Source organism: Panthera pardus, unplaced genomic scaffold, assembly GCF_024362965.1.
Source record: "Panthera pardus isolate Hobbes unplaced genomic scaffold, ASM2436296v1 HiC_scaffold_8, whole genome shotgun sequence".
Lineage (NCBI taxonomy): Eukaryota > Metazoa > Chordata > Mammalia > Carnivora > Felidae > Panthera > Panthera pardus.
Window position 1 is genome coordinate 66,660,357 of NW_026527013.1, and position 11,387 is coordinate 66,671,743.

The window sequence follows — 11,387 nt, forward strand, 5'->3', positions numbered from 1 at the left end:
AAAAATTCATCTTCTGTTGTCTTTCAGATTGCCTAGTCATTCATAGTAGACATCAAGACCATAAAACTGGTCTCTCTTATTCTCTAGACAATATTGCCTAGGAATTCTGAGCTTAAGGCTTGAGTGGTACTCATGTTGCACCTCTTATTAGCAATATCACACATCTTGCTAACTTTCTGCGTGAAGTTTTGCCCTCATATTGCAATAAAAAACATCAACCACACATAACTCTGTTTGTACAACAAATAGGCTTAAATTTTCAGTACTTCTCTCTGCTCATACTTCTCAGCCCTTAGGTGCTATTAAAACCTCCAAAGGCCGAATGAAACATGGTCCATCCCCCACCTAATACACATTAGCAGGTAAAGCCACATGACTAGATGCCAAGTACAATCCTACAGGTAGGTGACTAAGGCTGCGTATCCATAAGCAATGTTTTCCTTTTCTTTTTTTTCAGTATTTTTAATGCTTATTTTTTCAAATGTATTTTTGAAAGAGAGAGAAACACAAGCAGGGGAGGTGCAGAGAGAGAGAGAGAGGGAGACACAGGATCTGAAGCAGAGTCCAAGCTGTCCGTGCAGAGCCCGATGTGGGGCTTGAACCCTCGAATCTGTGAGATCATGACCTGAACCGAAATCGGACGCTTAATGGACTGAGTCACCCAGGAGCCCCCGCAATGTTTTTCCAAAGAGTAGATACTAGAGAGCAGCTGGCCAGCAGTCAGGCTCAGGAATCAGGCTCTCTAGACGCAAAGCCACACCTCATCACTCCCTAACTATATCTGCTTCCTTGATTGGAAGCCAGTGATGAAACGGTACTCATCTCATACTGTGGTTGAGAGAACCCAATGAGCTAGCAACTTGCAAAATGTTGAAGACTGTGCTGGGCCCAATGTATCCACACAAACAATGTGACCTACTGGGCATCCTATTCCCTATGCGATTGTAAATTCCTGGCAGCAAGGCATTTTCATATTCTGTCCACATATTTTGCCAGAACAAGATGCTCATTTTACAGTAGGTATCTGTGAACATGAAATGAATGAATGAATGAATGAATGAGACACTGGCATTTTTTTATTGTTGGCTGAGGCTGACATTTTCACACATGCAAAACTTTGAAACAAGGTGGGGATTCCAAATGGGCGGTTCATGAAAGCTGCCTTCATAAATTTAAGGAGTTGTATGTTATTATCAGCATAACCCTCCTTGTAAAAGTCACAGCACTCATTCAATATGGCTTTATGATGTGATTTTCCAGATGTATAGAAGAGAAGAATTCACTGGGGCACATGGGTAGCTCAGTCGGCTAAGCGTCCAAATCTTGATTCTGGCTGGGGTCAGGATCTCAATGGTTCGTAAGACCAAACCCTGTGTCTGGCTCTGTGCTGACATTGTGGAGCCTGCTTGGGACTCTCTCTCTCCCTCTCTCTCTGGTCCTCCCCCCGCCCCCCCCCCCCCCACACTCTCTCAATCAAAATAAATACATTCAAAAACATATATAAAAAAGAGAATTCATCAACAGTTTGATACAGTACTATTTATAAACGAGTAACACATCATATGTAGTCAGTGGATACTGTTTTTGAAAGTTAGGAGAATGCTTTGTGTTTCAGTAAGAAAATAAGGGTGTCAGCAGGGATGAGGTCCTTCCACATGGAAAGATTGTTTTTTGAGGACAGTAACCAAGTAAGAATCTGTCAACACTCCTCCCTAAATCTCAAAAAAAAAAAAAAAAAGTGATAGGAAACCATGCCAAAGAAGGAGGAATATAATTGTTCCCTGGGCGAAGAGAGCGGTGTTTATCTTGCAGATGATATATTGTAATCGGAGCAAGTCCTAAGTCCTTTTAGGGATGGTCATCAAGACAGTTTGATCTTCTTGCAGCCACGAATGTCACCTGGTGGATGCTACAGAAACCGGAATCTAAGATGGCAGGGACACCCCATTTCTAATTTTCATGGCTTGGTAAATTAAGTCAAAGAATAAAAACTCCCCTGCAGAGTAAATTCTTCAAGCACTTACATCATCTTAACTTTAAACGTGTGGCACACGGTGACTCTGTTTTCTGTTAAACTTTAAAAGCTATAACTTCACTAAGTGTCCTCCTAAGGGAGTCAGGGTTATAGTCTCACCATAATATTCCCTGGCATTTGGGGAGGACGATGCGGGTTACATATCAACAGTGCGGATCCCTCTTATCCAGTGGCCTTAGATATTTGCAAGAACTGCTTCCTTGACATATGTGCTTTGTCTCTCTTTTATTATTTTCCTGGGTCAGGTTTATTTCACCTGGTACCTGAGTACATCATCTCTCCCTGCAGGTTTCAAAATTGGTAACTGCTTTGTAGTCAATGCTTTGAGGCACTGTATTAAATGTCCTGCCGTCCTCCTACTGATCACTGCTATAAACCATATTTTGCTAACTCATGGTATATATTCATCCCACTGAAGTGTAGATTATTTCTTATCTGCTAACAGGGAAAACAATTACAGATTGTGCAACAAGGAGTATTCCATATGCTATTAAGAAGGTATCTCTGGAATTAATTTCTTACTTACAAATGTGAATACATTTGGATAGGGCATGAAAGTAACACATTCTCTGACACTTTAGAAAAAGACAAGGTTTTACAAGAGGCTCCAATTATTGTTCCCCATTTTTAATCATTTGAACAGTATATTAGAACAATCAATGACTACTAAGGCTTTCTGCATTTAGCCTACAATCAAAGATTGGCAGTTATAAATTCTGGCTATCTTGGAAATATATTTAGTTGTTTGAAATAATCCATACAGGCAGATACTGTCTTCAATAAGCAGCTAGGTCACCTACATTTTTCTCAAGATACAAAGTCATAAATTTTGTGTGTTTCAGGAGTTCTTTGTCTCGGGGCAGCTATTTTCAAGAAGTGCTTTTATATGGTAAAGACTGGGTAAGTGATTAAATATTTTCAAAGAATGGCATGCTTCCATGAAATGAAGATAGTTATATAGATAAAAGAAAGGCCAGAGGGAAAGCAGTGTGTTTGGAGATTGGTGTTGGGGGATTGATAGAGCTAATAATCGGTGATCAGATTATGTCCAATAAAAGGCTAGATAAGCTAACTTGGATTAATATGGCAACACTTTGCTGATTTGGCAAATAGGATCTTCAGAGTGTGACAAAATACATGATTTACGCTTTACCATTAGGAAATGGTTTGATTGGCAGACCTCGGTATTTCCAAGTGCTTCCAGGTACGACCTGAAATTATGAACAAGGAATGGCTTCATGTCTTAATTGATGAGTCTTCTAGTCCATTAACAGAGTAATGAGGTAAAACTTGTTTGTCTGCAGCCATTTACAGAGGCAAAGTATTAAAAGCTGCAAATACCAACCAAAGGGAATCTTTTTAATGAGTACATTAGAGCGCATACAGCTGATGGTGTAATATTCCCTTCAGGAGCATTGCACTGAGAAGTAAAAGATCAGAAACTGGTGACTGGTCCTGAAGCTTCTTAAGATGGATCCCCAGGGGGTCTGAGCCACTGCTCTTCGTTCTGCTTCTGCACCCCTGAGTCCTACAGTGTTGGGGAGCAGATGTGTTCACACCTAAGCCTTGTGGCAGTGCCCCGGATAAGCGGACAATTGACTAGGTGCTCCTGGGCGAAGGAATGACTTCTAGCAAGTATGTAGCCAAATTTGCAGACTTTGGGGCTGGGCCTGAAGGGGAGGGTCATGCTGCCGGAAGGGATGCAGTCCACCTCATTCATGCTGGTGAAGAGCATTGAGCCAGGAAGCTCTCCCGTCACCGGGATGACATAATTGATTTCTCTGCTCGTGCAGCGACTTTGTCCTATTTTCTTAAAAAAGAGTGTGCACTAATTTACCATGGAGTGATCGAGGCCACATTTTTCCATCGACCAATGTTCAGCAGGAGGAGATCTAATTATTCAAATAATGATGGCAAACTAATTTTTACAATTCCATTTTGAAATGTTTGTGCCCACTCCCGCCCACCGCCCCCACCCCCTTTCTGTTTTTCTCAGCCAACCAAGGACAGCAAGAGTGAATGGCATGATAGAGAACTGGTTTGGCAGTGTTCCATTTGTACATACGATTTTTTAAAGGCTGAATTATTTAAAAGCGAATTTAGCCTGGGATCCTGAATCAGAAAAATGAGTTGGATGATCCCATGGAAGGCACTCATATTCCCTACTGATTCCAACATGGATTTATATTCTACGGGAACCTCTGATTTGTCAGTTCTTCTGGGTGATCATAACAATGTCCACCCCAATCGACTTCGTGTTATAACAAGATCTTTCCTAAAGGCACTCGATAAATACTTGTGTTTTCTTTAATACCGTGGCTGGTGATTTTTTGCGACCGGTAGAGGTTTTGCGTACGATTACTCAAAATTGTTCCCACGATGACAACATACAGTAACAAAAACAAATTCAGGCCAACCTAAGAAACTATAAATGTGTGTATAAAAGTACAAACATTTACATTTTCACATCTATCTACAGTACTAAAGATTAGAAACTTTGAAAAGTAGGAATCCGAGTCTAGATTTATGATTTGTTTGGGCACATCTGGGATTGTATCTGAGTCTCTTTGGGCCTACTATGACAAAATATCACAGAATTGGTTAATTGTACACACTTGAGATTTACTTCTCACAATTCTGGAGCCTGAGACACTGGCAGATTTAATGTCTGCGGAGGGCCTGCTTCCTGGCTCATAGACACCTTCTTCCTGCTGTGTCCTCAGTGGCAGAAGGCTAGAGGGCGTCTAATCCTATCATGAAGGCTCCATCGTGCCTTAATCGCTTCCAAACTCTCACCTCCAAATATCATCACATTGGGCATTAGAATTTAATATATGCAATTGAGTTGTATAATTTCCTTACATTAGATATTATATTGGCTATTAACCCTTTATCAGATAGAACATTTGCAAATATCTTCTCCCATTCAGTAGGTTGCCTTTTTGTCCCATTTAAAAATTTTATGATAACCTTGGGAATAAGTCATCATGTTCATATATACATAGAAAACAACCTCAAGACGATTCAAGATACAGTAAAACCTTGGACTGTAAGTCACTTGTTCTGTGAGTGTTTTGCAAGACGAGCAAACATTTCTAATAAATTTTAACTGGAAAAACAAGCCACGTCTTGCAACGCAAGTCGCACGTGATGCCGAATGTCACATGATCACAACTGAGCCAATAGTTCTTGAAGTTCGCTTTGATATACGAGTGCTTTGGATTACAAGCATGTTTCCGGAATTAATTACGCTCGCAAAGCAAGGTTTTACCCTGTCTTCCCCACAACATTACATCTAACACATAACAAGTTAATGAGGTAATGTACAAATACTGGCATAACGGGTCTCATTGAGGCCACATCAGATACGGAGATAAGTCTCCGCTTTAGCTATTTCAACTGCTCCTGTTGGCTGGGGGATTATACGTGAGATTCATGTATTTATATATATTACCTACCTTAAACATGACTGCCTCTCTTTTTTTTCTCTCCCTCTGTATAGGTATATATATATATACACATACACACATACATGCATACATATATATCATTTTGTATATACATAACATCTCTTCCTCAATTCAGTTTTTACTGAGAAATATATGACTTATTTCAGTTAGTGCTGTGTTGATTCATATGCTATAAATATCTTTAGAACATTTTCTTTGCCAAGCCCTGCTGAGGGCCGCACAAACATGGTTTTCCAACCGCTAACCACGGGGCTGTCCCAAAGAGCAAAACAGAACGCTTGATCACAGCCCCCAAGGAACAGGTGTGCGTGGGGGCACTGAAATGGCAGAGGACACAAGGACGGAGATGACAGGGGAATTCAACTTTGATTATCCAACGCAGAAGCTTCTTTCTGAGAATGCCCCCATGTCACCCAAACAAGCAAGTTCAGGATAATAGGAAGACAGGAATGGATAAAACATTGTTAAAACTAAGATTTGAGCCTTATTCCACACTGCCCTTTCTGACTCTCACATGACTAACTGGCATTTCAAGCTGATTTGTTTTTCTACGTTGGTGACCACCTGCTGTGCCTTGCGTGAGTTTCAGGGACCTTTCTTCTCTTCCTGATTCTTCACTTTTGGAGATACGAGGGATGCCAGCACAGCGTCCTGAAGTTTTTAGTGATCAACCCCAAACTCTCAAGAAAGTCCCTTTCTCCTTCTATTTGACAATTATGTTAAAAGTTGTCTTTCATTTTAGGGGCGTCCAGAGGGCTCAGTCAGTTAAGTGTCTGATTCTTGATTTTGGCTCAAGTCATCATCTCACGATTCGTGAGTTCAGGCCCTGCATTGAGCTCCGCACTGACAGTGCAGAGCCTGCTTGGGATTCTCTCTCTCCCTCTCTCTTTGCCCCTCCCCCACTCTCTCTCTCAAAAATAAACACTATATATATATATATATATATATATATATATATATATATAAAATTTGTCTTCTATTTTAAGTGTTGGAAAATAAGCAGGGTTCTAAAGAGACATCTCAGTATTAAGAAAGACATGTGAATCACTCATAAGCATATGAAAAGTACTAGAAATCAAAGAAATGCAAATGAATCATTACATTTTCATATTTTATCAAATAGACACAACTTTTAAAAAAAGGTGAATCTTTTCTGATCCAGGTATATGTCATGCTTTTCCCAATCAAAGTTCTGGGCATGTTGGGCCCTCTTCCTGGGGCTACAAACCCAGCCTCAGTTTCTAGGCTCTATTAATGCCTCTTCAACCTTGAAATCTTACCTGAAATGGCATTTGCACCATGTACCTTATATTATCCTTTATAATAGTTCGATTATTATACTATGATTATGTATAGTACGATTGTCGTCATTGCTTTTATTCACCAGAATTCATTATATTTTATTTATTTTTATTTTTTATTTTTTTTATTTATTTTTGAGAGAGAGAGAGACAGAGACAGAGTGCAAGCGGGGGAAGGGCAGAGAGAGAGAGAGAGAGAGAGAGAGAGAGAGGGAGACACAGAATCCGAAGCAGGCTCCAGGCTCCAGGCTCCGAGATGACAGCACAGAGCCTGCCGTGGGGCTTGAAATCATGAACTGTGAAATCATGACCAGAGACGAAGTCAACGCTTAACCAGCTGAGCCACTCAGGTGCCCCCAGAAATCATTATATTTTTAGATACTTTGCTAGCCATGGGTTTAGATTTTTTTTTTCTTCAACAGAGTTAAATAATTGTTAGAACAGGATCTGTGTGACTTATCCATGAGTCAGTGGATAACTGTCACATCATTCTGGAGTGTTCTGTCCTTTCCTTACAGATCTGAAAAGCCATGTCATATATCCAGTTTCTAGACATGCACGATTGAATCTATTTCTGAACTTTGTATTATGTTTCTATGGTCTATTTGTCTATCTCTACAACTATACCAAATTGTATTTTGTTTTATTTTTTAAGTTTATTTATTTTCAGAGAGATAGAGAGAGAGAGAGAGAGCACAAACCGGGGAGAGGTGGAGAGAGAATCCTAAGCAGGCTCAGTGCTGTCAGTGCAGAGCCTGACATGGGGCTGGAACTCACAAACTGTGAGATCATGACCTGAGTCAAATTCAGATGCTTAACCAACTGAGCCCCCCAGACACCCTTCAAAATAAATAAACATTTAAAAAATTTTATGAAAAAAAAAAGATTCTCTCCCTCTCTCTCTCTGTCTCTCTCTCTCTGCCCCTCTCCCCAGCTCACGGGCATGCACTCTCTCTCTCTCTCTCAAATAAAAATTAATTAATTAATTAATTAATTAATTAATTAAAAATCCAGAACAAGTGTTAAATCTTGGAATCTGGAGCAGCAAGGGTAAATGTGATTTATGGTCAGTTTAGTTTGAAGGCACATGAGTGGATATTGTACCTAGGATCCCACATAAAGCTGCCATCTTGGAGTGAGCCCTGCCTTTGCTGAGAGTTGAAATATAAATATTAATAATACAAATAGCAATGATCATGGTAGCAATAGTCATAAACCCACAAAGAGGCAAGAAAGAAACGGCCATTTGGCATTGGCTCTTGGTGGATGGAAAACTGTAGAAAACCGCTTCACACATCATGCCTCTGGTATGTTTGGAGCTTGAATTCACAAGGCTTGCATGGTCTCACACAATAAACAAACAAAACCCAAACAAACTTACTCAATAATTGAACATAAGACAGTTTCAAAATACTGGTTTCCAAATGCCATTGGCAGGAGCAATTCTTCAAATTCTTCTCACGTAAAAAGCATCCATGAAGTCACAATTCAAATCACAGGATTATAAAGAAGGTAGTAAGGGTCACCACATCACAAAACAGGTTTTTGTAATGACCACAGAGTTTGGAATTATGAGACCAAAAATTAAAAAAATATATATATATATGTACTTAATATCATTCCGGAAATAAAAGAGAAAATGAAAGCCATAAGGAATAAGAGAAGGTAAAGAAATGTCCAGGAAGAATTGAAAAATCACTAAATAAAATGTGTAAAATGGCAATGTGAAAATTGACAAGATATTCTAAGTGAACTTCTTAAACAACAGTATCCATACATTTCAAGAAAAAAACCAGTGGGCATGAACATAGACCTAAGAAGGAAAAGTACCCACGATGTAGTTCAGCGAGGCTAGAAGCCGTAACAAAGAGGGCTGTCTATAGATACCAATATCCCATTTTCTGCTTTCCTGCAGAAGGGAATATAGAGATTGAAGGGGGTGTGGCAAAGAGATGGTGGCTGACATTTTTCTAGAAGTAAATATGGAGACATTTCATTGTGCAGATATTTATCATACTGTGAATTATGTTTTTAAATTTTGGTTAGGGGCGCCTGGGTGGTTCAGTCGGTTAAGCATCCAACGCTTAATCCAATTAATAAACATTAATATTTATCTATTTTTGAGAGAGAGAAAGGGGAGCACAAGTGGTGAGAGAGAGAGAGAGAGAGAGAGAGAGAGAGAATCCTAAGCATCTCCACACTGAGCATGGAGCCTAACACGGGGCTTGATCCCAAGACCCCAGGATCATGACCTGAGCCAAAATCAAGAGTTGGATCCTCCATGGGCTGAGCCACCCAGGTGCCCCGGGATTTTTAATGATTTAAATAAAGTATCATTATAATGACTTGTCAAATTCAGCTTCTCCTCCAGTCTGGTTGATTGGGTGTGGTGTCTGCTTGGGACCAGCAAGCAGAGTGATCTTTTGAATGCCAGATTAAGTCTGAAAAATGGCCGGTGATGACCCTTCTTTTCTTCTCCGGTTCTTTCCAGACCCAACAGAGTTAATGTGCGTCTTTAAGAACAGCATGCAGGGGCTCTTCCGGATAAAACAAAGTGTGTTCAGGCAAGAGCAGAGGCAAGATGTGGCCCTTCATGTGACCGTGGCTACCTCCACCAGTCACGTGGTAAGTGGCCAGCTGTGCCCTGACCTGTACGATCTTCTTCTAGATTAATCTTGCTGGTTTTCATTGTAAGTTTTCTTGTGTATACAAAAGAGCTGAAAGGAGTCTGTTATCATAGGCTCCAATTTGAGGGGGGGAAAAAAGGGTAAAGGCTTAAATAATAACTTTTATATCGGTGTCATCAGTTGATTCGAATAGAGAATCAATTAATTCTAATAAGGGTTTTAATTTTTTTCAGGCAATTTATGGAAACAAGAGAAAGCTTTTTGATGTTTATTCTGTCACATGTGAAATAATATTGTAGGCGGTATTGTAAAATCAGATAAAAAGCTCAGTATTTTTTTGTATTTTAAATTAGTGCCGTTCGAATCCTAATCGAGATTTTGGTGGTTCATAGCATCAGAGATAAACAGCATTCTTATTATATTAAGAAACTTCTGAAGCAGAAATACACTTGAATTGGTTGTTCTAAAAATACAATTCATATTATGTCCAAACCATCTACATTATCGTACTGATAAAAATAAACTTTATGATTGGGACGCCTGGGTGGCTCAGTTGGTTAAATGTCCTACCCTTAATTGTGTCTCAGGTCATGATTTCATTGTCGTGATATAAAGCCCCATATCTGGCTCGGTGCGGATATTGGCGCCTGCTTGGGATTCTGTCTCTCCCTGTCTCTTTGCCCCTCCCCTGCTTGTTCTCTCTCTCTGTCTCTGTCTCAAAAATAAATAAATAAACGTTAAAAATATAAAAAAGTAAAATCTATGATTGTTGCAAATATTTATACACATGCACACACACATACATGTACACACATACACTCACATTTATTGTAGCTTACCTACACAACTACAAGACGTATATAAGAAATCCCATAGACGATAGATAAATAATAGAATATCTGTCTGTCTGTATATGTGCGTATGTCTGTATCAGCATGGCAGGATACCCTTCCTTTCTTTGCCGCCTATCAACAAATCATTTAGAAATGTGTGTGACTTTCAAAAAACTCTTAAAAGTCAACTTAAGTGTCTGCCATTGCATTAAACTCTATTTAGAAAGGAATCCTCTAGAATTTGGTTGCATGCTGTGTAAATCCTGTTGGAAAACAGTCATAAGCCTGTATGATGACGGAAATCCCGTATATTTTCAGCTTTGGAAAAGTGTTAACACTGAAAACAAGTCCAGTAGAAAGGAAGACCCAATTTGCGTCAAAGAAAGCCAGGAATGAACAGAACAAAGTAAGTGACCATAGCTCGGGAGTTGTATGAGAGTTCCTAGTCTCTAGCACAAAGTTGAAATGCCTAATCTGCAGAGTCTTGTGAGAGAATGCCGAGGTTTAATGGCATGATTCATATTCTGTAGACAAGTAGAATGAAATTGTGAGGATCCGTGATTTTTACAAAACCTAAATTTGGGAAATATTCCCAAAGAACAAAGTGGTGACATATGTGACAACTTTTATTGTTAATGGTGTTTGTAAAAGAAAGGTTCTCTGGAAAGGGACAAATTGAAAACATCCGTGAAAGTCTTTGGGTCAAAGTATTTACATATTTCAAAATGAGAAACATTTAAAATTTTTTTTTCCAACGTTTTTTATTTATTTTTGGGACAGAGAGAGACAGAGCATGAACGGGGGAGGGGCAGAGAAAGAGGGAGACACAGAATCGGAAACAGGCTCCAGGCTCTGAGCCGTCAGCCCAGAGCCTGATGCGGGGCTCGAACTCACAGACTGCGAGATCGTGACCTGGCTGAAGTCGGACGCTTAACCGACTGTGCCACCCAGGCGCCCCAAAATGAGAAACATTTTAATTGTGAATCTCCTCCAGTTGGCAGAATCTTCCCCTGAGCTTCTACATTGTCTCAGCATCTGTAAAGACAGCATTTTTTTTTCCGTGGTCTATGGAGGAGATTGATGAAGCTGTCAAAATTTTCAATTTTTTTTTTTACCATAAA